General features: G+C 40.7%; 1 long non-coding RNA gene across 7 annotated transcripts in view; it reads left to right on the forward strand.

Moving 5' to 3' along the window:
* The window catches only part of LOC147379948 (uncharacterized), a 289,568-nt gene that overhangs the window by 58,593 nt on the left and 205,249 nt on the right, over positions 1 to 25,726 (forward strand). The gene's annotated exons all lie outside the window — the stretch shown is intronic.

Here is a 25,726-nt window from a genome sequence, read left to right on the forward strand (position 1 = left end):
TAGAATGGGAAAGACTAGAGATCTTTCAAGGAAATTAGAGATACCAAGGGAACATTTCATGCAAAGATGGGCTCAATAAAGGACAGAAATGGTATGGACCTAACAGAAGCAGAAGATATTAAGAAGAGGTGGCAAGAATATACAGAACTGTACAAAAAAGATCTTCACGACCCAGATAATCATGATGGTGTGTCACTCACCTAAAACCAGACATCCTGGAATGTGAAGTCAAGTGGGCCTTAGAAAGCATCACTACAAAAAAAGTTGGAGGTGATGGAATTCCAGTTGAGCTATTTCAAATCCTGAAAGATGATGGTGTGAAAGTGCTGCACTTAATATGCCAACAAATTTGGAAAACTCAGCACTGGCTACAGGACTAGAAAAGGTCAGTTTTCATTCCAATCCCAAAGACAGGCAATGCCAAAGAATGCTCAAACTACTGCACGATTGCACTCATCTCACACGCTAGTAAAGTAATGCTCAAAATTCTCCAAGCCAGACTTCAGCAATACGTGAACTGTGAACTTCCAGATGTTCAAGCTGGTTTTAGAAAAGGCAGAGGAACAAGAGATCAAATTGCCAACATCCACTGGATTACTGAAAAAGCAAGAGAGTTCCAGAAAAACATCTATTTCTGCTTTACTGACTATGCCAAAGCCTTTGACTGTGTGGATCACAATAAACTGGAAAATTCTGAAAGAGATGGGAATACCAGCCCACCTGACCTGCCTCTTGAGAAACCTGTATGCAGGTCAGGAAGCAACAGTTAGAACTGGACATGGAACAACAGACTGGTTCCAAATAGGAAAAGGAGTACATCAAGGCTGTATATTGTCACCCTGCTTATTTAAATTCTATGCAGAGTACATCATGAGAGACACTGGGCTGGAGGAAGCACAAGCTGGAATCCAGATTGCTGGGAGAAATATCAATAACCTCAGATATGCAGATGACACCACCCTTATGGCAGAAAGTGAAGAAGAACTAAAGAGCCTCTTGATGAAAGTAACAGAGGAGCGTGAAAAAGTTGGCTTAAAGCTCAACATTCAGAAAACTAAGATCATGGCATCCTGTCCCATCACTTCATGGCAAATAGATGGGGAAACAGTGGAAATAGTGGCAGACTTTATTTTTTTAGGCTTCAGAATCACTGCAGATGGTGATTGCAGCCTTGAAATTAAGAGACACTTACTCCTTGAAAGGAAAGTTATGACCAATCTAGACAACATATTAAAAAACAGAGACATTAGTTTTTCAACAAAGGTCTGTCTAATCAAGGCTATGGTTTTTCCAGTGGTCATGTATGGATGTGAGAGTGGACTATAAAGAAAGCTGAGTGCAGAAGAATTGATGCTTTTGAACTGTGGTGTTGGAGAAGACTCTTGAGAGTCCCTTGGACTGCAAGGAGATCCACCCAGTCCTTCCTAAAGGAGATCAGTCCGGGTGTTCATTGCAAGGACTGATGTTGCAGTTGAAACTCCAATACTTTGGCCACCTGATGCGAAGAGCTGACTCATTTGAAAAGACCCTGATGCTGGGAAAGACTGAGGGCAGGAGGAGTAGGGGATGACAGAGGATGAGATGATTGGATGGCATCACCTACTCAATGGATATGGGTTTGGGTGAACTCTGGGAGTTGGTGATGGACAGGGAGGCCTGGCGTGCTGTGGTTCATGGGGTCACAAAGAGTTGGACACAACTGAGTGACTGAATTGAACTGAACTTAGGCAAGCAAATTTTATTTTCATCTTCAGATGAAGTAGCTGAGGTCCAAAAAAGTTAAATATCTTGACTCAAGTCCTCAGTCAGATAAGTGATGGAGGGTGGATTTTTAAATTCAGTATAACAGATCTATATATACAGAATAGCTTGTGTTAATCAGAATAGGCTGAGTTCCATTCCAGTAACAAATAGCCCCAAATCACAATGGCTTACATCAATGAAACTTTTCTACTTCTCACTCATGTTGCCTAACCCAGGCAGCAAGCTTGAGTTTGTTCAGTGTGTCTTTATTCCCAGACCCAGGCTGATTGAGACACATCTGATTATTCCTAGTTTTGTTACACAAGGAAAAGAAATCGTGGAAAGGCACACGATGGCTCTTTAATCCTCTTCTAGGAAAATATACATATTACTTCTGCTATTTCATGGCCAAAGCAACATACATGACTAAACCTGACCATCAATGTAATTGGGAAAGTATAATCTATCCCAGGGATGAGAAATACTTTCTGGGGAATAATATACTGTCCCAACTTGCTTTTAAAAGAGTGGTCTGTGAACCAGTCAATCAACATCACCCAAGAGCTTATGCAAAATTCATGTTCTTACACCTTGTCCCAAACCTACTAATTAGAATTTGCCTTTTAACAAGATCTAGTAATTCTCCATTCAAGTTTGAGAAATACTGGTCTGAGACACTGCTCAATTGTTACTTGTTTTTTTTTTTCTTTTCTTACTGCCTTATATTGTCATTTTTATTCATTTTCCCTCTTCTACTATTTGAAATTCATGCCTTCTGCTTTCATTTTTTAAAGGTCACACTTTACATTTTATCATGCATGTTTAGCTTAACAAAGATTCTATTCTTCTCCTGAACAACACAAGAATATTTGTCCTCTCTCTTTTTACATTTTATTGTTCAGTATGTAAGGTTTGTCTGGTTTTATAGTCAATTATCATGATTGTTACTGATTTTACAATGAATGCTTATCTAGATTAACCACATTTAAAACAATTTTGTTCTTGTTATTCAGTTGCTAGGTTGTGTCGCTAGATTCTTTGCAAACCCATGGACTGCAGCATGCCAGGCTTCCCTGTCCTTCACTATCTCCCTGAGTTTGTTCAAATTCATGTTCATTGAGTCGGTGATGCCATCCAACTATCTCATCCTCTGTCGTCCCCTTCTCCTCCTGCCCTCAATCTTTCCCACCATCAGAATCTTTTCCAATAGTCAGCTTTTTGCATCAGGTGGCCAGAGTATTGGAGCTTCAGCTTCAACATCAGTCCTTCCAATGAATATTTAGCATTGATTTCCTTTAGGATGGACTGGTTGGATCTCCTTGCTCTCCAAGGGACTCTCAAGAGTCTTCTTCAGCACCACAGTTTGAAAACATAAATTCTTCAGCACTCAGTCTTCTTTGAGTCCGGCTCTTATATCCGTACATGGCTACTGGAAGAACCATAGCTTTGACTATATGGATCTTTGTCAGGAAAGTGATGAAATAATGACCAAATAAAACGATTGTGTTTCATCATCATTTTTTCATGTATTTCAGCCCGTCCTTTTGGGTTGAGAATCCTTCCTAAAGTATATTCTTTATTGGTACTTTGAGTATCTGTTAGTAGAAAGCTCTCTGACTTAGTGTGCCTGAAATGATCCTCATTTCACTCTTACTTACGAATGGTGATCTAGACTGGTACAGAATTCAAGGCTGACATTATTTTCTTTGAATATTTCAAAGATATTATTCCTCTGTCTTCTTGTTTCTATTGCTGCTGTTGAGAATTCTCTTATTTTCTAATTATTATTTGAAAGCACCCTGTATTTTCTCTCTGGACGCTTTTAAAATCTCTCCTTTGGTACTGTGGAGTTGCATGATGGGTATCGAGTTACATATTTATTTTTATTTATTCTGCTTATAAATAATTTTGCATCATGAATTATGTCTTTCTTCAATACTTGGAAATCCTTTGCTGTTATCTTTCAGCTAATACATTTCTCGTTTCTCTCTATTTTCTCTTTCTGAAATTCCCATTAGGCATATGTTGGGCTTTTTCACTCTGTCATACATACCCTTCAACACTATCTGATATACATATATCTCTCTAGTTCTCTGAAGAGCCTTCCCTTGTGGCTCAGCTGGTAAAGAATCTACCTGCAATGTAGAAGACCTGGGTTTGGTCCGTGGTTTGGGAAGATCCCCTGGAGAAGGGAAAGGCTACCCACTCCAGTATTCTAGCCTAGAGAATTCCATGGTTCTCTAAACCTAATTCTTGGTTAATTCCTTTACAAATACTTCCATGTTCATTATTCTTTCTTCAGGTGTATCTAATCTGTTTACTAAGTTTGTTTAATTTTTTAGTTTTTAAAATTAGCTATTTTGTTTAGACACACAAAAGATGTAGAAAATACTGTAATCAATGCTTGGAAGCTCAACATCAAGTTTCAGAATTAAATGCTTTATATCTTTTATTTCCTTTTATTTAAATCACTAAATTAAGATGTTCCATTTGTTATTTTTCAAACTTTTTGTTATTCATTTATGTCTTTTCTAAAAATAATTTTTCATCCCATCTGTAGTAACCATCTAAAATATTTATTTTGTGGCCTCTCTGATGGGCCCATCATTTAAACATATTAGAGGTCTTACTTGCTGTATGTTTTATATGCTGACTCTTATTAACTGAGGGTATCTTCTTTATTTGTCTTAAATTTTTGGATTATAAGCTAATTCAACAGGGCTTTTTCTATTTGAATCCTGGTTGGCCAGGGTTGAGGGCATGTCCCTTTAGAAAGGTTTTATTTTTTTCTTTCATGTGTATTAAGGGGCATTAATAGGCCAGAAACCATTTTTATGATATTAGAGCTTGAGAGTGGTAAATTCATACTCAACACACAGAGACACATTCCCTGGTTACAAGTTCTTAGGGTAAACTTTGTCTTTAACAGCAACCAGGCAATGAGAGAAAAATCTTTCCTGTTATTTCTCCTTGTTAGTAGATAGGTTTTTAAAATTCTCCCTTCCACTGAATTTGCAGCCCATTGAGATTCCTGGTTTTATGTGAAGTGACTTAATTCCAACTCTGTGCCTTACTTTATCTTCTGGCCCTATCTGGGCATAAAATCCTAGGGACTTGGGTTGCAAAACTAGGAACCCTCCTCACCTCCCAGACTGCTGCAGCTGCAGCTTATATACTTATTTCCATGGATTTGAACCCCTCTTTGTTTTTGGTGCAATTTTCTTTCTGTTGTAAGCTCAGCTCCTTCACAGATGTTTTTATATTATTTTAGCCCATACTTTTATGTGATTTTTGGTAAGGAGATTTGTTTGGTTTTCTGGTTCCCCAAACAAAACTCCCACTTACCTTCTTTAAGGTACTCATTTTTATTTTTAAAAAGTCAGTAATAATATACACTTAGCAGATTTTTTAAAGGATTGGGTAAATATATGCAAAATATCTCCCTATGTCTGGCAATGTCTTACACATAGTACATATTTGACAAAATAGTTGTTATTGTTTTTGTTATTCCTTAACACATGAATAAAACATGAAAAAATAAGCCATGAACAAAATGTTTTGGATTATTTATTATCATTAAGAAAGCCCCTCTGGGAATATTTCATAGCATAGTAACTTGGGCTGGGGCCTAACACTTGATTAGATTTCATAAAAGTTTGTTGAAGGCCTACTGTGGGGTCAGGACTCTGCTATTTTCTATTGGTTTTTCAGTTTTCAGTAGAGAAGCATTGCCACCTTTAAACTACAAGCTGCTTTTTTGGAAAAAAGTTCTTAAAGTTTATACTGAATCATAATGACAATATTAAGGACATCATAGAAATAAATGTATCCTCTCCTCATTCTTTTGTCATTTAGCCATCTAACTGCTTCTATGCTGTCCCTACGCCCTTTTGTCAATTGACAATTCCTTTTGTCAATTCAGTGAAAATAATTTTTGAGTATTTATAATGTGTGCTGTGTAATGTATATAAAGTTTAAAAATGTGTACTATGTATATGTTGTCCAGGACATTTTGAGGGCTACAGATGTATTATGAGAACATGTTTCCATCCTAAGATATCTCAGAGTCTATTTGGGATGATAACACATACAAAAATATAAATAAGAACAATAACAGAAAAGTCTTAATTAAGTACCAGGTACCATATTTAAGTTGAAGTCCTGGCTGTGTGTCCTGCTATTTGGGAAGATCATCCTCTTTGTCTTGAGGAATATTTTAGGGAGGAACATATTCAAGTCACTGGGTAATAATGTATCAGGACAAATGAGAGAAAACCCAATCCAAACTAACTTAAGAAAAAAAAGAAAGAAATGTGTTGTTTAACCCAACTGAAAAGATGGGGGGTCACCCTTCACATGTGATTTGATTCAGGGGCTCATGAAGTGCCATCCAGATCTACTTGTCCTCCATCCCTCAGCCTTCCTCACCTTCAGGGTTGTTTCTGGTATCAAATTGCATATGATAACTGTAAGAAGCACCAGGCCTTCATCTTGTGAGGTATAAGTCCAGCAGGAAAGAGATCACCTCTTTTTTTTTTTTACAGCAAACCAGAACAAATAGGGCTTCCCTGGTGGCTCATATGGCAAAGAATCTGCCTGCAATGCAGGGGACCCGGGTTTGATTCCTAGGTTGGGAAGATCCCCTGGAGAAAGGGAATGGCTACCCACTCCAGTATTCTTGCCTGGAGAATACCATGGACAGAGGAGCCTGGTGGGCTACAGTCCTTGGGGTCTTACAGGTCGGACACGACTGAGCGACTAAGCACACATACGGACAGACCAAGCATAAGTGCATCTTATTAGTCTTGATTGGGTTATTCCCCATCCTAAGGGCATGTGATACTCGGTAAGACAGATCTGAGTTAGAACACTTGGGATGGAGTCAATTCTAGATGGAGCATATGGACTGAGAGAAAAAGGACTAGTTACCCAAATGAAATGTTGCATTTCATTATTTTAAAAGGAGCTGATGGATTCTGGCAGCCGAAGCAGCAGAGAGAATGAAGGGAGTTAATATATGGACAGATAGAGCCAGATAGATCTTGGCAAAAGTTTCAGTCTTTGTGAGACTCAGTTTTGCCTTCTGTAAGGGTACCTGCCAGTAGGATCGCTTGGAGAATCAGGAGACCTAATGAATGGGGAAGTGCTTGGTAAATCAGAGTATTATGAAAACATAAGATGTCTATATGTTACATGGGTAGGAGCAAGCACAGAGGAAAATGAAGAGATATGAGTGGACTTGGGACATGTTAAATAAATGTTTTTAGATGAGTTTCCTGGCGGTCACTAAAAACTTGCTGTGTAAAGGTTAATGCTTTGTTTGTCACATGGCTGATGTTCCTAAACTTTGATTTGTTCTCCCTTGCAGAATCTTTATGCATGCTCTGTCTTCTCTCTCTCTTCTGCCTATGATATTTCCTCATGAATATAGACTCTAAGCAAACATTAGGGATCTAGATAATCTTTAATAATTGCCCTGGTTTCTCAAAATACCTTGGAATAGTTGAAGGACAGGAAGGGAATGGAAAAAGATTTATAGGCTCTGGGTTTCCAAATTCTTTATTCTCTTTTCTTTTTTGAAGTTGAAAATGTGCTCTGTGTTATTTTGCAAAAAGAGACTGTTGCTCCTTCATCTGTGTTGCTTTCCCAACACCATCTCTCCTTTATTCTCTGGATTATAAAGTATTACGAGGTGGCTGAAACTGAATTATCTGGTTGGCAATCCCTAATGAGCAGGAAATCAGGTTATTCCTTTGAACAGATTTCATAGAAATCAAGCCTGTGCACCAGCTACTTCAGACTCTGAACTCAGATAAATTGGATATATTTTCTTTTCTGTCTTCAAATATAAGACAAAATTTGGGACACATCCATTGAACCCTGTCTATTTTCTTTAGGCAGTTTATATTTTATATGACTCTCCAGTTCTGCCTGTGACTGTTTTTCCAATAGCATACAGTGGTGCTTCTTTCATTTTGTATCTTGTGTCTTCTTGTGTCTTTGTTGCTTTTTGCAACTGTTCCTCTTTTATGATCCACATGGACACTTTAGGCCTATGAGGAGGGGAAGAGTTGCATCTTTTCTACTCAAGAATTAAGAGAAGGAAAAACAGATGATTCTGGACTGGCTATAAGCAGTGAATTGGCGTGAATTGCAGGGTAACTTGTGCAAGCTGATTTGGGGTTCTTGGCATGGAAAACAAACAAAATAATTCTTCACAATTAAAACCACATATGGGTTTTTAAAAATTGCAAACTTTATTTTTAATCTTTATTTTTTACAAGGCTAACTATGTGGTCATATCAGTGATATAAAATATTGCTGTCATCCACCTACTCACAAACCACTAATCCTCATTGGCTCCGTGAAGACTGAGCATGCCCTCTCACTCATGGCTGACACAGTTATGTTGATAATCTATGGGACTTAACAGTGAGGTGAAAATAAATATTCAGTCTGAGTTGTTTGATGAAGGAGGCAGTGGTTTAAATCATGAGGGCTGACGTATTGAGGCAACAATTATTTTTGCAAAATTTTTTTATTTATTTATTATTTTTTAATTTATTCCTTTATTTCTCATGTGTTCCCCATCCTGAACCCTATCATAAGCCTTCTACTTGCCTAGTACCTAGGAGACTGACCTGTTTGCTGATCTCACCCTTCCCTTCTGGAATTCTGAAAGCCCTAGTTGGGTATGTGGTCTCTTAAAGAGAAGGAAGACTCTAGGGACTCTATTGCCCACTCTCCACCTAGACCATTGGTTAGGAAGCTCTACGGTCTGAGTTCAGATCCTGGCACTGCCACTTACTTACTGGAGAGCATTGGACTAGTTGCTTAACCTCTCTTATAGTTTCTTCATTTATAAAATGGGGATAACAATGGTACCTATGTTATAAAGTGAAGTCACTCAGTCGTGTCCAACTCTTTGTGACCCCATGGACTCTAGCCTACCAGGCTCCTCCATCCATGGGATTTTCCAGGCAAGAATACTGGAGTGGGTCACCATTTCCTTCTCCAGGAAATCTTCCTGACCCAGGGATTGAACCCAGGTCTCCCACATTGTAGGCAGATGCTTTACTGTCTGAGCCACCAGGGAAGTCACCTATGTTATAAAGTTAGGATTAAATATGTACATGCATGTGAAATGCTTAGAAGTCAGCACATAGAAAGAGCTCAGATGTGACTTTAGTATTAATTGGCATTATTTATGATTATTATTATTATTGGCATTATGATTATTATTGTTGGTTCACAATCAGAAGATACCCTATGACTCCAAATGGGAAGATGTTTTGTCTTCCCTCAGTCAAGTCTTTTCTCCTTGTGTTCTCAGTGGAACCTCTAGACACATGCACATATATGCACACATACACACGTGTGTATGCTAGCTTTGATGGGGAAATTTTGATTGTAAGAAGCAGAAACTCACTCAAGCTAGCCTAAGAAAAGAAATTAAAGTTTGCTCATAGAAGAGACTCTTGGTGAAGATGAAAGGAGAGTGGAAAAAGTTGGCTTAAAACTCAACATAAAAAAATGAAGATTGTGACTTCCAGTCCCATCACTTCATAGTAAATAGAGGAGGGGCGGGGGAGAAGGAAGTGGAAACAGTGACAGATTTTATTTTCTTGGGCTCCCAAATCACTGCAGATGGTGACTGTAGCCACGAAATTAAAAGACGCTTGCTCCTTGGAAGAAAAGCTATGACAAACCTAGACAGCATATTAAAAAGCAGAGACATCACTTTGCTAGTAAAGATCTGAGTGTCAAAGCTATGTTTTTTCTAGTAGTCATATATGGATATGAGAGTTGGACTCATAGAGAAGACTAAGTGCTGAAGAGTTAATGCTGTCAAACAGTGGTGTTGGAGAAGACTCTTGAGAGTCCCTTGGAGAGCAGGGAGATCCAACCAGTTAATCCTAAAGGAAATCAACCCTGACTATTCATTGGGAGAACTGATGCTGAAGCTGAAGCTGCAATACTTTGGCCACCCGATGTGAAGAATTGACTCACTGGAAAAGATTCTGATGCTGGGAAAGATTGAAGGCAAGAAAAGAAGAGGGGCCCAGAGGATGAGGTGGTTGGATGGCATCACTGACTCGATGGATATGAGTTTGAGCACAATCCAGAGGATAGTAAAGGACAGGGAAGCCTGGCATGCGTCAGTCCATGGGGTTGCAAAGAGTCGGACATGTTGTTGTTAGTGACTGAACAACAACATAGCAGGCCTTCAAGGATACGCAACAGAGGCCACGAGAACACGGGTCCAGAACATCGTGCCATAGCTTGGCGCTTCCTCCTTTGTCATCTAACTGGGTTCTGTCTGTCTTCTGTCTCATGTTTCAGTACTTGATAGATGTAATGAAAAATCTGTATGTGACTGTACGTTACTCTGGGCTGGTTCCTCTTGAATCTGCATGTCTGGTTTAGGTGATAACGTCTAGGAAAAAGGCAAACTGACTTTAGAAATTTAAGTTGGGGAAGGTTCTCTTAGGTGAGCATCTAGATGAGCAGGACATCTGTGTATCATTTGTGCAACTAACAGTCCATTTTCACTCTCGGGTACCTACCTTGTAGACTTGTTAGTATTAAAGGAGCACGTAGATGGAAAATGCTTAGAACACAGCACACAGTAAGAGCTCTTGGCCACTCACTTTCTTCGTGTTTTGGACAAGTTATTTCCTTCTTCTACTTCTCAGTTCCATTATCTGTAAATGAAGGTCTCAGATGAGGACCTTTCTTGATCTGCCTTAGAACATGTTGCTGCTGCTGCTAAGTCGCTTCGGGTCCCACCTAAATGTCAGTTGAGGGACTAAGTGATCAGGCATTTCTGTTTCCTTCTCCTCTTGTTTAACTTCCCAGAGTAGGATTCATTGCCAGGCTGCTCATTAAGTTTCTTCCTTTTTCTAGTGTGAATAATTAATTGCCACTATCATTTAGATTCCTAGCAACAAAGTTCTGTCCCACGTCTCCTGTGGTGCAGCATGTACTTCCTGGGCAGATGAAGAAATAACAGTGTGTGAGAAATCTGTTAGCAATTAGCATGGCCAACTGGACTTTCTCCGGAGGATACACAGCATCCCCCTCCAAGAACAGGGACTCTGCTCCACACCAAAGAGAACCATCTGATGTGCTCAATATTTAATAAAAAGAACTGAAGCTCTAATGAGGTGAAGATGTTACACATGGACAGTTTTCTCTGGAGAGATTAGTGGGGCAAGCCTCCTCCTGAGATGGCCTCAGCTGTGCTGTGATGATTTAACCAAAGGCCTTGCCCTTCCAGCAGGGGACAGTTCACAGCTCATTTTTCACCTGTCTGGGAAAGCCCAAGATCAGCTCACTTCTGTAGTCTCAGTCCTAGAATCTGGGCATGAAAGGTGCAGCAGGAACCATTAGCCTTTCCCTGTGGCTGTTGACACGTGTGTGTGAACTCGGTAATTCTCTGTCAGTGAGGAGTTCTCCCTCCATGATAGAAAAGTCAACATGGGTCAACCAGCCCAGGAAAGTTAGGCTAGCGTAAAACTTCAGAATTCTAGATGTGTTCTGGCGATGGGAATGACACAGGGCCATGGGTAGCTGGGTAGGGTTTCAGTAACTAAAATTTGAATGGTGTGACCATCAGCTTGACTACACTGAGGTCCCTTGTTCTGTCTTCCTAGATGGAACATGTGGTCTCCAGGATCCTATTACCTGCCACTTTCTGTCTGTCTGTACGTCTCTGAGGGGCAGATCAATGCTCTGACTCTGGAGCACTAAAGCTTGGGGATGCTGAGGATACAGCATGTGGCCCTTCTGGTTCTTTCTCTTGGTCTTCTTCCATTTTCTTCCTCTACTCTCTTGCTCTGTCCAATTCTCTTTACTACCTGGTCTTCTTTTTTACTACTTTCACCCTTTAACCCCATAATCCAAGTCTTAGGACATGTTTCACTGCTGTGATAGTGATTGCAAATATAGGAGACCATGAATTATTTTACTGAGGATTACATAGAAGAGTTGATTCTCTTGACATCAGGAATGGTGGGTGTGAAGAAAAGCGTCTTTTCTCAGCAAGTTTGAGGATCACCTTTCTATGACTGACAGCTTCTGTCTAAATTTTGATGATTTTATCTGAAAAACTTCACTCCAGTATTGGGAATAGTAATGAGGAATACTTATGGGTATGCAGTAGTTGGGGGAGGGAGGGTAGTTTGTGGAGAGTGGGACTGGAGTGGGCAGGAGGGGAGTAAAGCTTGCTTATAAGCTGAAGAATTTCTTAAGATAATAAACCTCTGTTATTGAAAGTTTGGGATCGAAAAGGGAATAATAAAATAGTAATCAAAAATGTGCTAAAATGAATTTGATGCAAATGAGATGCAGAGAGTGCCCTGGATGTGTTGGAAGAGGATGTCAGATAATTGGAAAGCCTACATTCCAGCCTACGCATGGCCAGCGCCAGTCTCTTCAAGAATTCTCTGGAGCCTCTTACTGCTAAGCCATTCTAATCTGAACAGGGACTCTTTTTTTCCCTTCCCGTCAGTTAGAGAGTTGTGAAATTTTATCTATTTTGGTATTTGTTCTGTTGGGAAATGGACAAGTTCTGGAGAGGAATCAGGAACAAGTGTTGGCAGACGCTCCATACTCATCCTGAGTTCAGCCAAGTGACCCTAATCTATGATTGCCTGGCCTGAGAGAAGACTTGGTGATCTGTGTCATATGGAGAAGGGAGGCATGTCTAGCAAAGTCCAAACTCGGGGTGCCCATTCACTCTGACCCCTGACCCTTGCTCTGTGGTTGAGAGTCTTCCCAGTGCCATCCCACTGGGGACAGATCAGAGGGGCTAGATTTCTAGGCTACCTTCAGCAATTGGCATGGTTTACATTGGGCAGCTGTGTCCTGTGGTTCTGTCTTCCATGAACTCCTGCTACAAAGCTGACTGCTAAGTTGAGTCTGAGTCTTTCCTGGGACATTTCCTACTTTTTCAGAGTCTGTACACATGCCATGGAGGCAAGATCATCCATGTGTCCAGGGAAGAGATAGTAAGCGCTTAGCTCTTAGACATAGGGCTTGAGATCCAGCTGTGCTTTTCCCAGAAAGCCTAAGTTGGCCTTGCATTGCAGCACCAGACCCTGGCTGTTCTATCTGTCTGCTGTTCCTGGGGCTACGCTGAACCTTCCCAAGGGCTGGTGGGTACAGGTGCCTGGCAAAGTATGTCTTAACAGAGCCCTCCTGTTCTTCCTGTAGGCCTGGCAGAAACACAGTCCTGCTCTTACCACCAAAGGACAGAAATGTTGCCAGATTTCCTCTCTCCAAAAAGATTAAGTTATTCTAATCTGAAACCAGAGAAATTGAAGTACGATTGGGTGTTAGATATGATAATACGCTATGCTAATGTTTATCTGGGCAGAGATAATAAGCCAGGATTGAGGCTGTGGGAACAGATTTGTGAGGGAAATCAAAAAGGAATTTAAGAGACAGAGGAAGACTTGTGGTGCTTACTGGGGTGCTTATAGACCAAGAGGAACAAAAGCTTGATTCAGGGAGATGTTTATGGGCAGAGTCCAGGGCAGTTGTTGAGTCATGATTTGTTTGTGTAGATAAATAGAAGGCGAGTTTTCCTTTCAAGAGAGGATGTTCTCTTCTGATGACCAGAAGACCTGAGTCCTAAAGAAGAGGCTAGAAAAAAGAAGAAATAAGAATGAAAACTGGAAAAGGAGAACTATTTGGATGTCTGAATCTTTTTTCGATATAAGTATAGTTAATTTACTGGAGAAGGAAATGGCAATTCATTCCAGTATTCTTGCTGGAGAATCCCATGGACAGAGGAGCCTGATGGGCCACAATCCATGGGGTTGCAAAGAGTTGGACTTGACTGAAGTGATTTAGCAGAAGCAGCAGCATAGGTAATTTACAATGTTGTGTTAGTTTCAGGTATACAGCAAAGTGATTCAGGTGTGTGTGTGTGTGTATCTCCATTGTTTTTCAGATTCTTTTCCCTTATGGGTTATTATAAAATATTGAGTACAATTCCCTGTGCTATACAGTAAGGTCTTTGCTGGTCAATTATTTACGGCAAGATCTCCTCCCACTAAAAGTAATGTGTCTCAGGGACCTAATCTGCAGGGTGTGATTTGTTAATGCACAGGTGGTGGGAGAGAGTGTTATCCAGAGTAGGGGTGCAGCTTGCTGGGGTGAAGGATGATAAACCCTGGGAGCATGGTGTTTGAGAGAGAACAGCTTATGCACTTGATGAGGCTTCAGAGAGTAACTCAAAAATGCAACCACTGAGTGGTGAAAAGAATCTTAAATCATTTCTGGGCTTAGAGTTTGACTATGCGACTAATTAGCACTGTGACCTGAGAAAAGCTTGATCTCCTTTCTGACCATTAGTTTTCCTTATCTGCCAATGAGCAGCTGGTCACATGGCTGCTAAGCTGACATCCTGGCTTCCTGTAGCTTGTTTGGGAACTGTTCTGGGCTGTGCTCTGTCACAGGCATCCTGTGTCTTCTCCAGGCATACCACACCACAGACTCTCTGTTTCTTTTGTCAACTCAGCAGCATCCATGTCCCCTTAATAACAGCTACAATCACCCTCTACTCCCCTTTATGATTCCGTAGTTTTGATTCTTGGGAACCACGGTTTTCACACTCCCTTCTCAGCGGGTTCTGTGGTAGCTTTGACCAATGAGAGGTACTTGTATAAGACTTGAAGCCAGAGGGAAAGTAAAGTCATGAGTTACTAAGGCAGCTGTGGGCATGGTGTGGGCCTTAGCAGATGGCAGACATGGGGCTGTATCAGTGGTTTGGAGGCATTCTCCAGAGAGTTACCATCTTTGCTGTAGGCAGTTGAGGTCATTTTGTGGTGACCTCCCTGTGATTCTTGCACTTGTAGATTGTCTGAAAGCCAGCACCAGCCTCCTTGACCTCCGACCCATCCCCAACCCTTATACCAGTTGTGTAAACCTCTGGTTCTCTGTATTAGATCTCTGTCCAGTTGAGTAGTTCCTGGTTTCCTGACTGTGTTAGGGTTCTCCACAGGAATAGAGCCAATAGGATGTGCATGTGTATAGAAAGAAAAATATTATTATAAGGAACTCACTCATGCAGTTGTGGAGGCTGGTGAATCCAAAATCTGCAGTGTGGGCTGGCAGGCCAGAGACTAATAGAGCCGGTGGTGAAGTTCCCATTTGAAGGTAGGTGTCCTCAAGACCCAGGAGGGCGAATGGTGCAGGCAGAGTCCCAAGTCAGTCTTTGGGAGATTTGACTCTTGCTTGGGGAGGCTGGGTCTTTTTGTCTTATTCAGGTCTTCAGCTGATTGGATGAGGTCCACCCACATTGTGGAGGATGGTCTGTTTACTTGAAGTATGCCAATTTAAATTTTAATCTTATCTAAAAACACCCTTCAATTTAATGCATAGAATGGGTCATCACACTGATGAAAGCTTATTTGATAAAGCTTTAGGATTCAGGTAACAGATTTTCAAATATGAAATATGAGGTTGGTTGTCTGGTTTATTTAGACTTAAATGAGAAATACCCAGGGAAAATCGAAATGCTGGTAGTTCATGGCACATAGTGGTAAAAACTTAGTTAAATTTTCATTTATATTTGTCCATAATTAAGTGTCTATTGGATATAATGCTTCAGGAGACTACGTGGCTGTTTTAATAGAAAGTTAAGAGAGAAACAGCAAGTTGAAGGACTATGGGATGAATGATTACCAGTGTGTAGGGAGCTTAATGAAGGCATGGAATCCTCAGAATTAGAAGGGGACTTTTGGATGGAATCTGTTGAATATTTGGACCTTGAACTCCAAATCATCCTGAATTTCCTTGTCAGAGAAGCAATTCCTCATTCTATCAGGTGGTTACTTTCCTCACTTTTAAAGACCCTTCAGTAAAATGTCAATTTTTACTGTTAATTCCAGGTCAATTAGGAGAAGCTGACTGTCCTTCAGGCTTACCCCCACCACTCTCTCTTATTGTCTGCAGATCCAAACTAATATTGGATCTCAGCAGCCTCCAGGGAGAAGAGGACACAATCCACACTTGGAGGACACAGCATGTTCAACAGAAGGAGATTTTACCAATAGGTTTTTAAATTTATATACCAAGGAGGAAATAATATAGCATTATATTGGGCTGAATTTTTCAAAATTTATTTGAAATTTTATATCAAACCACTGTGACCAACTCTTAACTATTGCTTACATGGTGGACATAAATGTGGAATTAATTAAATGAAGTTGAAATGTTAGACTTTCCTGGGTAATATGTAGAGGGATGAATTCTAAAAACACAGCAGAACAGAAATGTTGGATTAGGTTTATCATACATGACCCCCTTACACTCATCAGGAGGGCATAGATAACATTCATTTTACTGAAGCATGGGGAAAGGCATTAGTGAGGGGAGGACCAGTACCTTTGAGACATTCTTTAATTGTTGTTCTGGTGGCTCAGAGGATAAAGCGTCTGCCTGCAATGCAGGAGACCCAGGTTTGATCCCTGGGTTGGAAAGATCCCCTGGAGAAGGAAATGGCAACCCACTCCAGTATTCTTGCCTGGAGAATCCAATGGATAGAGGAGCCTGGTGGGCTAGAGTCCACGGGGTCCCAAAGAGTCGGACATGACAGCAACTTCACTAATCACTAATGCAGGCTAAGAATGTTACTAGGAAATGCTGAGACTGAAATGAGATCCCTTAAATAAATGGAGGCTTGGGATCCTGGAATGACAGAGGTCAATGATAATGCTTAAATACCAAAGACGTGAGATTTGTGGTTATGGTAAGGAGGAGCAGGGTGAGAGCAATAATTGGAATGATATCACATGCAGAAATTTGGAGGACTAGATCACTGATCTTGGTATCCTTAGGACTGGATGGGAAGCCTCCTAGAGCCTTATTTGATATGAATAACTAAGAAACCATATTGTACTGAACAGAGAGCCTTGATCTGTTTTATAAAAATGGTGGTTAAAGTTCGCTCACACAATTTCCAGGCTGGAACTAGTTGATTCAAAGATACTTGAACGAATAAGGGAAGTGTCTCCCTTTGAGCAAGAACCCTCCAGTATTGCCACAAGTATATTCATTGTAAAAGCAGTCCTTCTGGCCTTTGCCCAAAGGCTCAGGCAGCCATTTATCAAAGAATGTGCCCTTGAAAAGTGAGAAAACTCATATATTTTGGTAATTCCTAGACTTTAGATCTCAACTGGTGCTACTCCTGGGGATCCAATATACTTCTGTGGTCCACCTGTCAGAGTAAGAACTTACAAAGTCAAATAATGCATGGGTTTTCAGCTTTAGTCAATCTCACAGTGTGCCTGTATCCACACCACCACCCTGTGGGTATTTCTTCAGTTCCTGGATGCAGAGTTGGAAGACACAGTTGACCACTGGGAAATCCCTGCTTTGGCTGCCTAACTTGTGTATTTAGGGCAATCATTATAGGAAGAATCAAACAGAAGCCCATGAAATTGTCTCTCCCTCGCAGATAGAAAACCAAAAGCTATATTCCCTTGGAGAATTACAAAATTAGTGCTACCAAAAAGATTGGCAGATCCTAAAGTGTGACTCTTATATGTCATCACCATTTGGCATGTATATTTATCCTATGAGGGCCTCTCAGGTGGCGCAGTGGTAAAGAATCTGCCTGCCAGTGCAGGAGAAGCAAGAGATGTGAGTTCAGTACCTGGGTTGGGAAGACCTTTTAGAGTAGGAAATGGCAACCCACTCCAGTATTCTTGCCTGGGACAGAGGAGCCTGGCAGGCTATAGTCCATGGGGTCACAAAAGAGTTAGACACAACTGAGCAACTGAGTGTGCATGTGCATACACACACACATGAACATTTGTCTTATACAGAACACCACTAGATCTTGAGGAAAGAAAATGGATTCATTTAAACCTAATCTGGTGTGGTAACTGCAGTCTCAGTTAAGTTTTAGATATATTATCTTTGCAAGAGCAGATATCTTCATTCTATTTATGGCTTTGGCCTTGTCCTTTTCAGTATTTCCAACTGTCTTGTCTCTAGTATCTTCTATGTAGTCATTGATCTATCAGTTGTTTTTCTCTATGGTGATTAGCAAAGACCACCAGTGGCTGTTTCTTTCACCTAACAAGGATAGTAGTCTGCCTCCCTTTTTTACCTCACATCAGTGTCTATTCTGGTTCTACCCTATTGAGTCTGTGTGAACCTTGATCATCTCACTAACCCACAGGTTGTCATGCTGGTCTTCTAACATTGTTGACATCCTACCAATCACCCTTCCTGAGTAGCAGTTTCCTAGATGTCTTCATAAACACGTTGTGGACAAGGGTTAAAACATCTGCCATGGAAAGTCAGGGCTTATCACTTTTGGGCAGTTTGTATAAGTTCAGTGGTCTTGGGTGTTGAGCTACCACCTCTGGAGTGAGAGAGAGATGAGTTGCTGTAATTTAGATCCCCAGTAACAACAGAGATGCACAGTGGTAGTCAGCCTCAAATAACCTGTAATACTGCCAGCTTTGAGTGGAGCCCAGCAAGAGAAGGCTGTGCAGTGTGTTCAGAGTACAAGGTGCTCTGTGACTTGATCTTTATGAAATTAGACCTGTGAGATGTCTAGGACAGAGAGCAATGTTTTCTGGATTCTCAGGAAAAGCCTGACTTGAGAATCAGGCCCTAGGTCATAAAGCAAGTCATATAATGTTGAAAATAGTTCCATGTTTGCTTCCAAGACTGAATCTCTAACTCTTGGACAGTATGTAACCTAGCAACTTAAACTTCACATCATCTATTGAGTGTTATCTGGTTACAAACCATGAGGTAGGACATGTGCTATCACATTCCATAATCAAGAGGAAATGGTACAGATAAGACTGAAATTGAGTAAGTCCTAGGGGCAGGAATAAGTTGCTTGAGCAAGTGGTTTAGACTTCCATGGAATCTACTTCTTCTGTATTGTTGTCTCCTCTTCATCTCATGCCTGTGGACTTATGGGAAGCCACTTGTGATCATTTGACTAGAGAGGGGAAAACCTGGGGCCTTGGGTTTGTAGCTGATTCTGTGTGATGTTATGGTTCCAGACATGGAATGGATTGTAGGGGTGGCCCTAGAGGACAGAAAAGAAGGAAGAATCCTTCCTATAAGAAGGACTTAAGAGATAGCCAGAGGGGTGGTCTATACTGGGAAGTGACAGAAACTTTGGCTGGATGATCAGGGACTTGGGAATATCAAGGTTGGAGACATAGGGACAAGGACTCTGAAGAAGAGGTATGTGGATGGACCTTTTGACTAGGCATAGGTTGTTACCCATGAGATTGCTCAACACAGGTGTCTACTTCAGACAAGACTCAATAATCACAGAGATTACACAACCAGATCTGTGATGGCTGTCAGCTTCTTACCCCATCTACTCAACAACTTGCTCATCAACAAAGTGGTCATATTAATAGGGGTAGATGTTATGCACAGGCCCAACAAAATGGGTTTTCCTTCACCAAGGCTGCTCTGGCTGCTACTGCTGACTGTCCGATGTGTTAACATGTCAGTGGCATAACCAAAGCTGAATTCCCAATATGACAGCATCCCCCAGAAGGACCCAGCCAGCCACCTGGTAGCAAATTGATTACATTGGACTCCTTCCATTATTGAGGGGGCAGCGATTTTTTTTTAATCCCTGGAATGGATGCATAATATGAATATGAGTCTGCCTTCTCTGTTAGCGACATTTCTGCCAGTACCACCATCTGTGGACTTATTGAAAGCATTATTCACTGTCTTGGTATCACACACAATATTTTTATTTTTATTCTGACCAAGGAATTTTATTTTGTAGCCAAAATAATAAATAAAAAGAGAGTGAGAGAAAGTGTTGCACTTATGGAATTGACTGGTCTTATCATGCCTCTTGTTCACTCAAAAGCAAGATGCAGTAAATACTCAAAAACAGCAATCTATATGTGATATCCCACTGGAAGAATTTATGGGTCTAGAAAGCCAGTTTTTGCTTCCTAGCTTCACAACTTTGGACCCTGATGGTTTAAAACTCTTAGTTTCCAAATAAAGAATCCTTTCACCAGGGGACACCACATTAATTATCACTGGAAGCTGAGGCAATGATCTGACTTTTTAGAGCTGCTTGTGCCACTGAGCCAAGAGACAAAAGGAGTCAGTGTATCACTAGTGACTCTGATTATGAAGGGGTATTGAGGTTGCTGTCACATAAAAGGGATCTGGCAGAGTGTCTGAGGGGATTTACTTTAGTGTGTTCCATGTTTGACTGGTAGAATTTAATGGAAGTCTGTAGCAACCAAATATAGGCACCTTCAGGAATGAAGATTTGGTCATCCCAGCAGATAAATTGTTATGGCTGGCTTAGATGCTGATTGATTATAAAAGGAACATGGAATGGGTAGTGGAAGAAAGGAGTTCATGGCTTTATCAACATTTTAAAAAATGAGGACTGTATTGGTTATGTGTTCTGTTTTTGCTTTGAGGTACGTATTTAAGACACATATATTTGCTTTGAGATATATGAGATACAGGTACAGATGTCTCATACACCAGTTTCTTCTCTCTTTTCTGTATAACATTCTGTAAGATGTGTTAGTTGTGATTAACCTTATAAGGTTTAATCTTTAGCTTACTGCCTGTCAGAGAAGGATCGTGACCACACTTAAGTGTCAATTCCCCTGAGAGATGAATGTGGTTCCTGAAGAAGCTTTGAATCTCCACTTTTGCAGGAGGAAAAAAGTTCATCTACATTTGTACAAGAGGCAGATGCCTCATATGAGGTAGAAACATGAGGTTGGTTGGAAGATGAACATGGGTTAAAAAGGTTTCATGGGTTTGAGTTGAGAAAAGGGGTAGATTGTACTGAGTAATCAGCACCAGCATTCCTCCTTGGAAAGAAGACTGAGAACTACATTTCCCAGCATCCTTATCAGTGTAATTCCAGGTTACAGTCAGCCTATAAGAAGCTCACCCCTGAAATTCAGTAGAAGAAGGGAAGGGGAAGCCATTATTCTCTCGGTGCAGCTGTGAGCAGGTGCACAAGCACAGCAGTTGCAGCTGTTGGGTTTAGCCAGGTCTCTGGGCATTCTCTTGTTGCTACAGGCAACTGTGGTCTCTGCTGACAGCTTCCCTGTGATGTGGGCACTCCTGGGTTTTCCAAAAAACAGTGGTCACCCCCTGGCCCTTAACTCTTTCAGCCCTAATGAAAATTGTGTGTGCCTCTAATTCACTTGTGAAATCCCTTTCTGTTTATAATATCTTCAGTGGCTTCTGTTTTCAATTCTAAACCTAAGTCTCCCCACCCCCACCTTTCCCCCTACCCATTCCCAGAAAATCTGGGATCTAAGTTTCCTACTCAGGAAGAGATGAGATAAGGCAAGATTGTCTTCTAACATTTTTGTTAATTGAAGTCATTTTTGAAAAAGAAAAAATTAACCTCTTAAGAAATGTCTGAGGTTTAAAACAGTCAGTTTTCCTTGCTGGAGTGGCTTTTTTTTTTTTACAAGACCTCCATAGGAGGTCTTGGTTTAATGATAGGCTTTCTAAATCTTTAAGTGTACTAACCACTATGTATAGTATAAATTAAAAAAAATAGGGTGGCTGTCCAGTTATATCCTTTCTCCCTTTCTCCCTCTGTCTTTTTTCCTTAACCCCATGCCAATACACATAAACATAAAAATTTTAATTTATTTTATTGGTTAATAACAAACTTATTTAAAAGCATTATTGACATAGCTGTAATTATTTTTATTGATTTTTTCTTAGAAGTGAATATAAAAAGCAAATCTATATGAAATACAGATCTTAGAACTCTTTTGACTTTAAAAACACTTCCCCATACTAAAATGATTAGAATCTACTGCCTCAAGTACAAAATATCCCTGTGGTTTCCCTCCCATCCTAGAGCCTAGTATGGAATGAGCACGGCATTTATGGACAGAAAGCTGGGGGTAATATAGTTTCTTACTTCTTGCTGACTATGAAATCTTGGATAAGTCATTTTTTCTCTCTAAGTCTCAGTAACCTCTTCTGTACAGAAGGAATGAAAACAGTTGTTAGAAGTAGTAACATGAAATTAATATCTTTTACAAAAATCAGGTAATTTAAGTGTTACACCATGCTATTCTAGAAGAGTTCTGAACTCTTCATGTACCTGCAATAAGAACTTACCTAACTCGTCTCTTACTAACCCAAGCTTACCTGCAGCCCAGCACCATACCAAGAAAATAAATGTAGCTTGGGCAAAGCTTGTTTTCTCCTTCTGATTTGTTTGTTTTGTAGTAAGATTTATTTTTTACTGATTTCTTATCCATTCCCTGTTGTATTAAAGTTATTTTGCTTTTATTCCAAGCTAGCACAGAGGGAAATTTTATCATAAGGGTACAGAGAACATCTCATGGATCCCAATGGCCGGGAAGTAGTTAGAGTTTATCTAAAGAGACTAGAAGTAGGAATGGAGTATTTGTCTCTTTCTAAAAGTCTCTTTGTTTTCTCTCTGAGCCCTGCTTCCCAAATAATGGGATATGATTCATCATAGCTCCTCAGTTTACATGTTGCTTTTCCAGCAGGTGACCTGGAAAGTGCTAGATTTGATTATCCTTATTCCAAATTCTCATTTGGAAAAATCTGATTGAATCTTATTAGGTAAAATGCACATCTCTGGTCCAAAAAAAAAAAAAAAAATGGGACCAGCATGACAGGCTTATGGGGGTACAAACAAGGTTACTAGAAGTTCTTTCTAGTGGGTGAACTGAAAGGTAGCCAGCCTGAGCTAGAGCTAGATCCTGAAGGTTCTGTATGAACACCTGGAAGGTCAGGCAAGGGCTGGAGGCCTCTGAGTTGTCTCCTGAAATGCCAAGTCCTGATACTGTATGTGCTGAGCCCTGGGTTATAAGTTGCACATCATTTTTCTGTTTATGTGTTTACTGAGAACTCACCAAGTGTCAGGTACTGGGCTGGACTTTGGGATGCTGCCATGAGCAGAGGCATATAAACCTGTTTCACAGGCTTTGTAGTTTTATTCTCACTTTTTGAATTCTAAGTCTTACATTAAAACACGTTTTAGACATTTTAATTCCAATTTTATAGATAAAGATGCAGAGAAGTCAACTTTTCAAGGTCAGAGCCCTTTCAGTTCCACCATGGATGAGAGGAGTTAACCTGGCATTTTGTGTACTAACTTTTGATATACTGTCTATAAATCATTTTTGTCATTATATCACATAATCGATTCTCCCAGGCAATTCTTTTCAGAGTTATTTCAGTTACTGAATATGTTTGAAACTAATTAAAGTATACTTTAAAAAATCATCCCGTATTGGGTTGGGCCTTCTCCCAAGTTATTTTAAATTAGTGAGGTCACTATTAGTACAACCAACTACATTAATAAATGCATGAACATTTCTTGTACATCTACCAAATCCAACAAGCTCTAAGCTAAAATCAGATTTTAATATTTTATAGATGGGGTAGGATTTTAGCTTCTAATTACTCATTTGCTATGTTCTCTTGTACCAGGAGAAAGTGGGTGTATGTTATACTGCTCAGCTATTCAGAGAGAGGAAGAAGGTGACAATAAGGAAAGACTGATGTTTGCAGGCAAGCTGGGAGTCCATATATATTGTTCGAGACACTATTATTTATTTTCTCTTTGTGCATTATCTTATTTAAAACTCACAGACCCTTGTGAGGGGTAATCATTCCCATTTTATGAATGGAGGAACTATGGTTCAGAAAGGTTAAGGCACTTGGTCAAGATCAAGGAATCACAACTTGTAGTCAGGTCGTCGTTTCCATTATGAAGTTCAAGCTGTCTCCACCATCCAGTCTCAATTGTAAGATCTGCAGCTTCAGTGTAGTCTGTTCGGGAGGTAAATTCCAGCAGCCATGCCAAGAATTTGTGAAAGGCTTCTGTCCGGTCCAGAGTGGCTCCAGTTCTGTATCAGACTATTTCTATAGTTGGGCATCCTTTTATTTGAGGAGTTTCTGGATTTACCTGACTTCCCAACATAGTGTTGGGATTTTCTTAGAACCCACCTTGAACTAGTAAAGCAAAAACAGGAAAGACAAACCAAATGAATGCTTGGGAACTACAGCAGTGCTGAGCACCCACTGCCTGGAGCTGGGTCCACACTCCCCATCTATCTCCACTCTCCACGTCCGTCTCCACTCTCTACAGCCCTCATGCAGTTCGCCTGTTTGCAGCCTCACAACCAAAGAAGAAAGGGGGTTGAGTAAGAGACCGGACTTCTCTCTCCAACCTCTGGCTTTTCAGATCTTTCAGAGGACCTTTGGTGGGCCTGGATTGGGTCTTGAGTCCTCTCCTTGGCTTAAGCACTGCCCCAGGGCTGGGGTATAGGGAGATGAGGTGAGGGCCACTGTCTCACTCAGTCATGACTGTGGCCAGAGGAGGGGTCTCTGTAATCAGAGGAAGGGGCCATGGATGCTGGGAAGGAAAAGTAGGTAAAAGAAGTCTTTGGAGAATCTTCCAGCTTACAGGGATGTGCCTTGGGGTCCAGGAGAATACGGTCAATAGAAGTATCAGGCAGGGGCACCTCTGCAGAATGACATATGCATATCCTGTGCCTAACCCCTATCTTGGTGAACACCTTACTGATTTTTAGTGCAGAGTCAGAGGTGAGAACTCCCAGCATTCACTTGAATCACTGCTTCCCTGCTTTGGCCTCTACCCCTGCTCCCACTCTGTATTCTCTCTCCAAAGGCCTCTGAATGTTCTCAAATTATTTTCTAAAAACTAAAGTTAAAATAAATCTGTTTATTTCCAAAGCTTGTTGGTTCATTATGGATTCAGAGAATAGTTTTCTGATTTATTTCCTCAGTTTGGGCTTCTTCTGCCCTGTTAGTGGAATTTGAATCTAATCTTTGTGATCAATTATAATTAATTAGGCGGTATTCTTCCTCCATAATGGTGACAGTAGAACGGTTATGGCAATCTGTGTGTCTCTTTCACTCTAAGCTGTAAGTAGAGATCTGTTTGTTAGATTGCTGTTAATTAATCGTTTAGTTTGTCAAAACAACACAATGGACTTAAAAATACATTTTGATAGTACTGCTGCTGACTGCGACTTGTGAATCTGTGCTGGCACCAAGAGAAAAATTGATGAGAAGGATAAGGCCTCCTTACAAAGTTGCTGATGTTGGTATGTGAATCTGTGTCACTGTTGGGAATATGTGCATTTCTGAGGCTGTATATCTATTTTTAGGACATATATGCAGGTGAGTATAACTGATAGTCCACGAGGACAAATGTACCATCTATAATTTGTTTTGGATAGATATATACTGGCAAGCTGCTAAATGGCTGTTCTTCAGAGCCCTGGATGACATTTGTAGAATACAAAGACTTCATTTTAATCAATAATGTCAGTCTTCTCCCCAAACTTAAAACTGTTCAGTTCAGTTCAGTCGTGCAGTAGTGTCCGACTCTTTGCAACCCCATGGACTGCAAAACACCAGGCCTCCCTGTCCATCACCAACTCCTGGAGTTTACTCAAACTCGTGTCCATTGAGTCGGTGATGCCATCCAACCATCTCATCCTCTGTCGTCCCCTTCTCCTCTTGCCCTCAATCTTTCCCAGCATCAGGGTCTTTTCCAATGAGTCAGTTCTTCACAAAAGGTGGCCAAAGTATTAGAGTTTCAGCTTCAGCATCAGTTCCTAGGCCCTTTTCAAGGCAGTACAAATCTGTGCCAGAACAGGGTATGTGTATGTAGGGCTAGCTAGCCTTGAAACCTGCACAAGATGGTGGGCATAGCTTGCTCTGCTTGACTTTGGAGGCAAGTGGGATGGAAGGCTACTGAATAATAGGGGAGAACTGAAGTCACTAGCCTGAGGTTTGCATGAACTCTACTAATCAACTTGTTAAGTGCAGAATGGATATATTATCTAGAGGATCTCAGGGGGCACCTCAGTGCAGAATCAAAGCATGAGGTTGGGAGAAGCATATATCCTTTCCACCCTCTTCCAGGGTCCTCTGATAATGTCCAGTGATC

Source organism: Bos grunniens, chromosome 1 (genome assembly GCF_055505025.1).
Source record: "Bos grunniens cultivar Pamir isolate PY7600 chromosome 1, Bosgru_T2T1.0, whole genome shotgun sequence".
Taxonomy (NCBI): domain Eukaryota; kingdom Metazoa; phylum Chordata; class Mammalia; order Artiodactyla; family Bovidae; genus Bos; species Bos grunniens.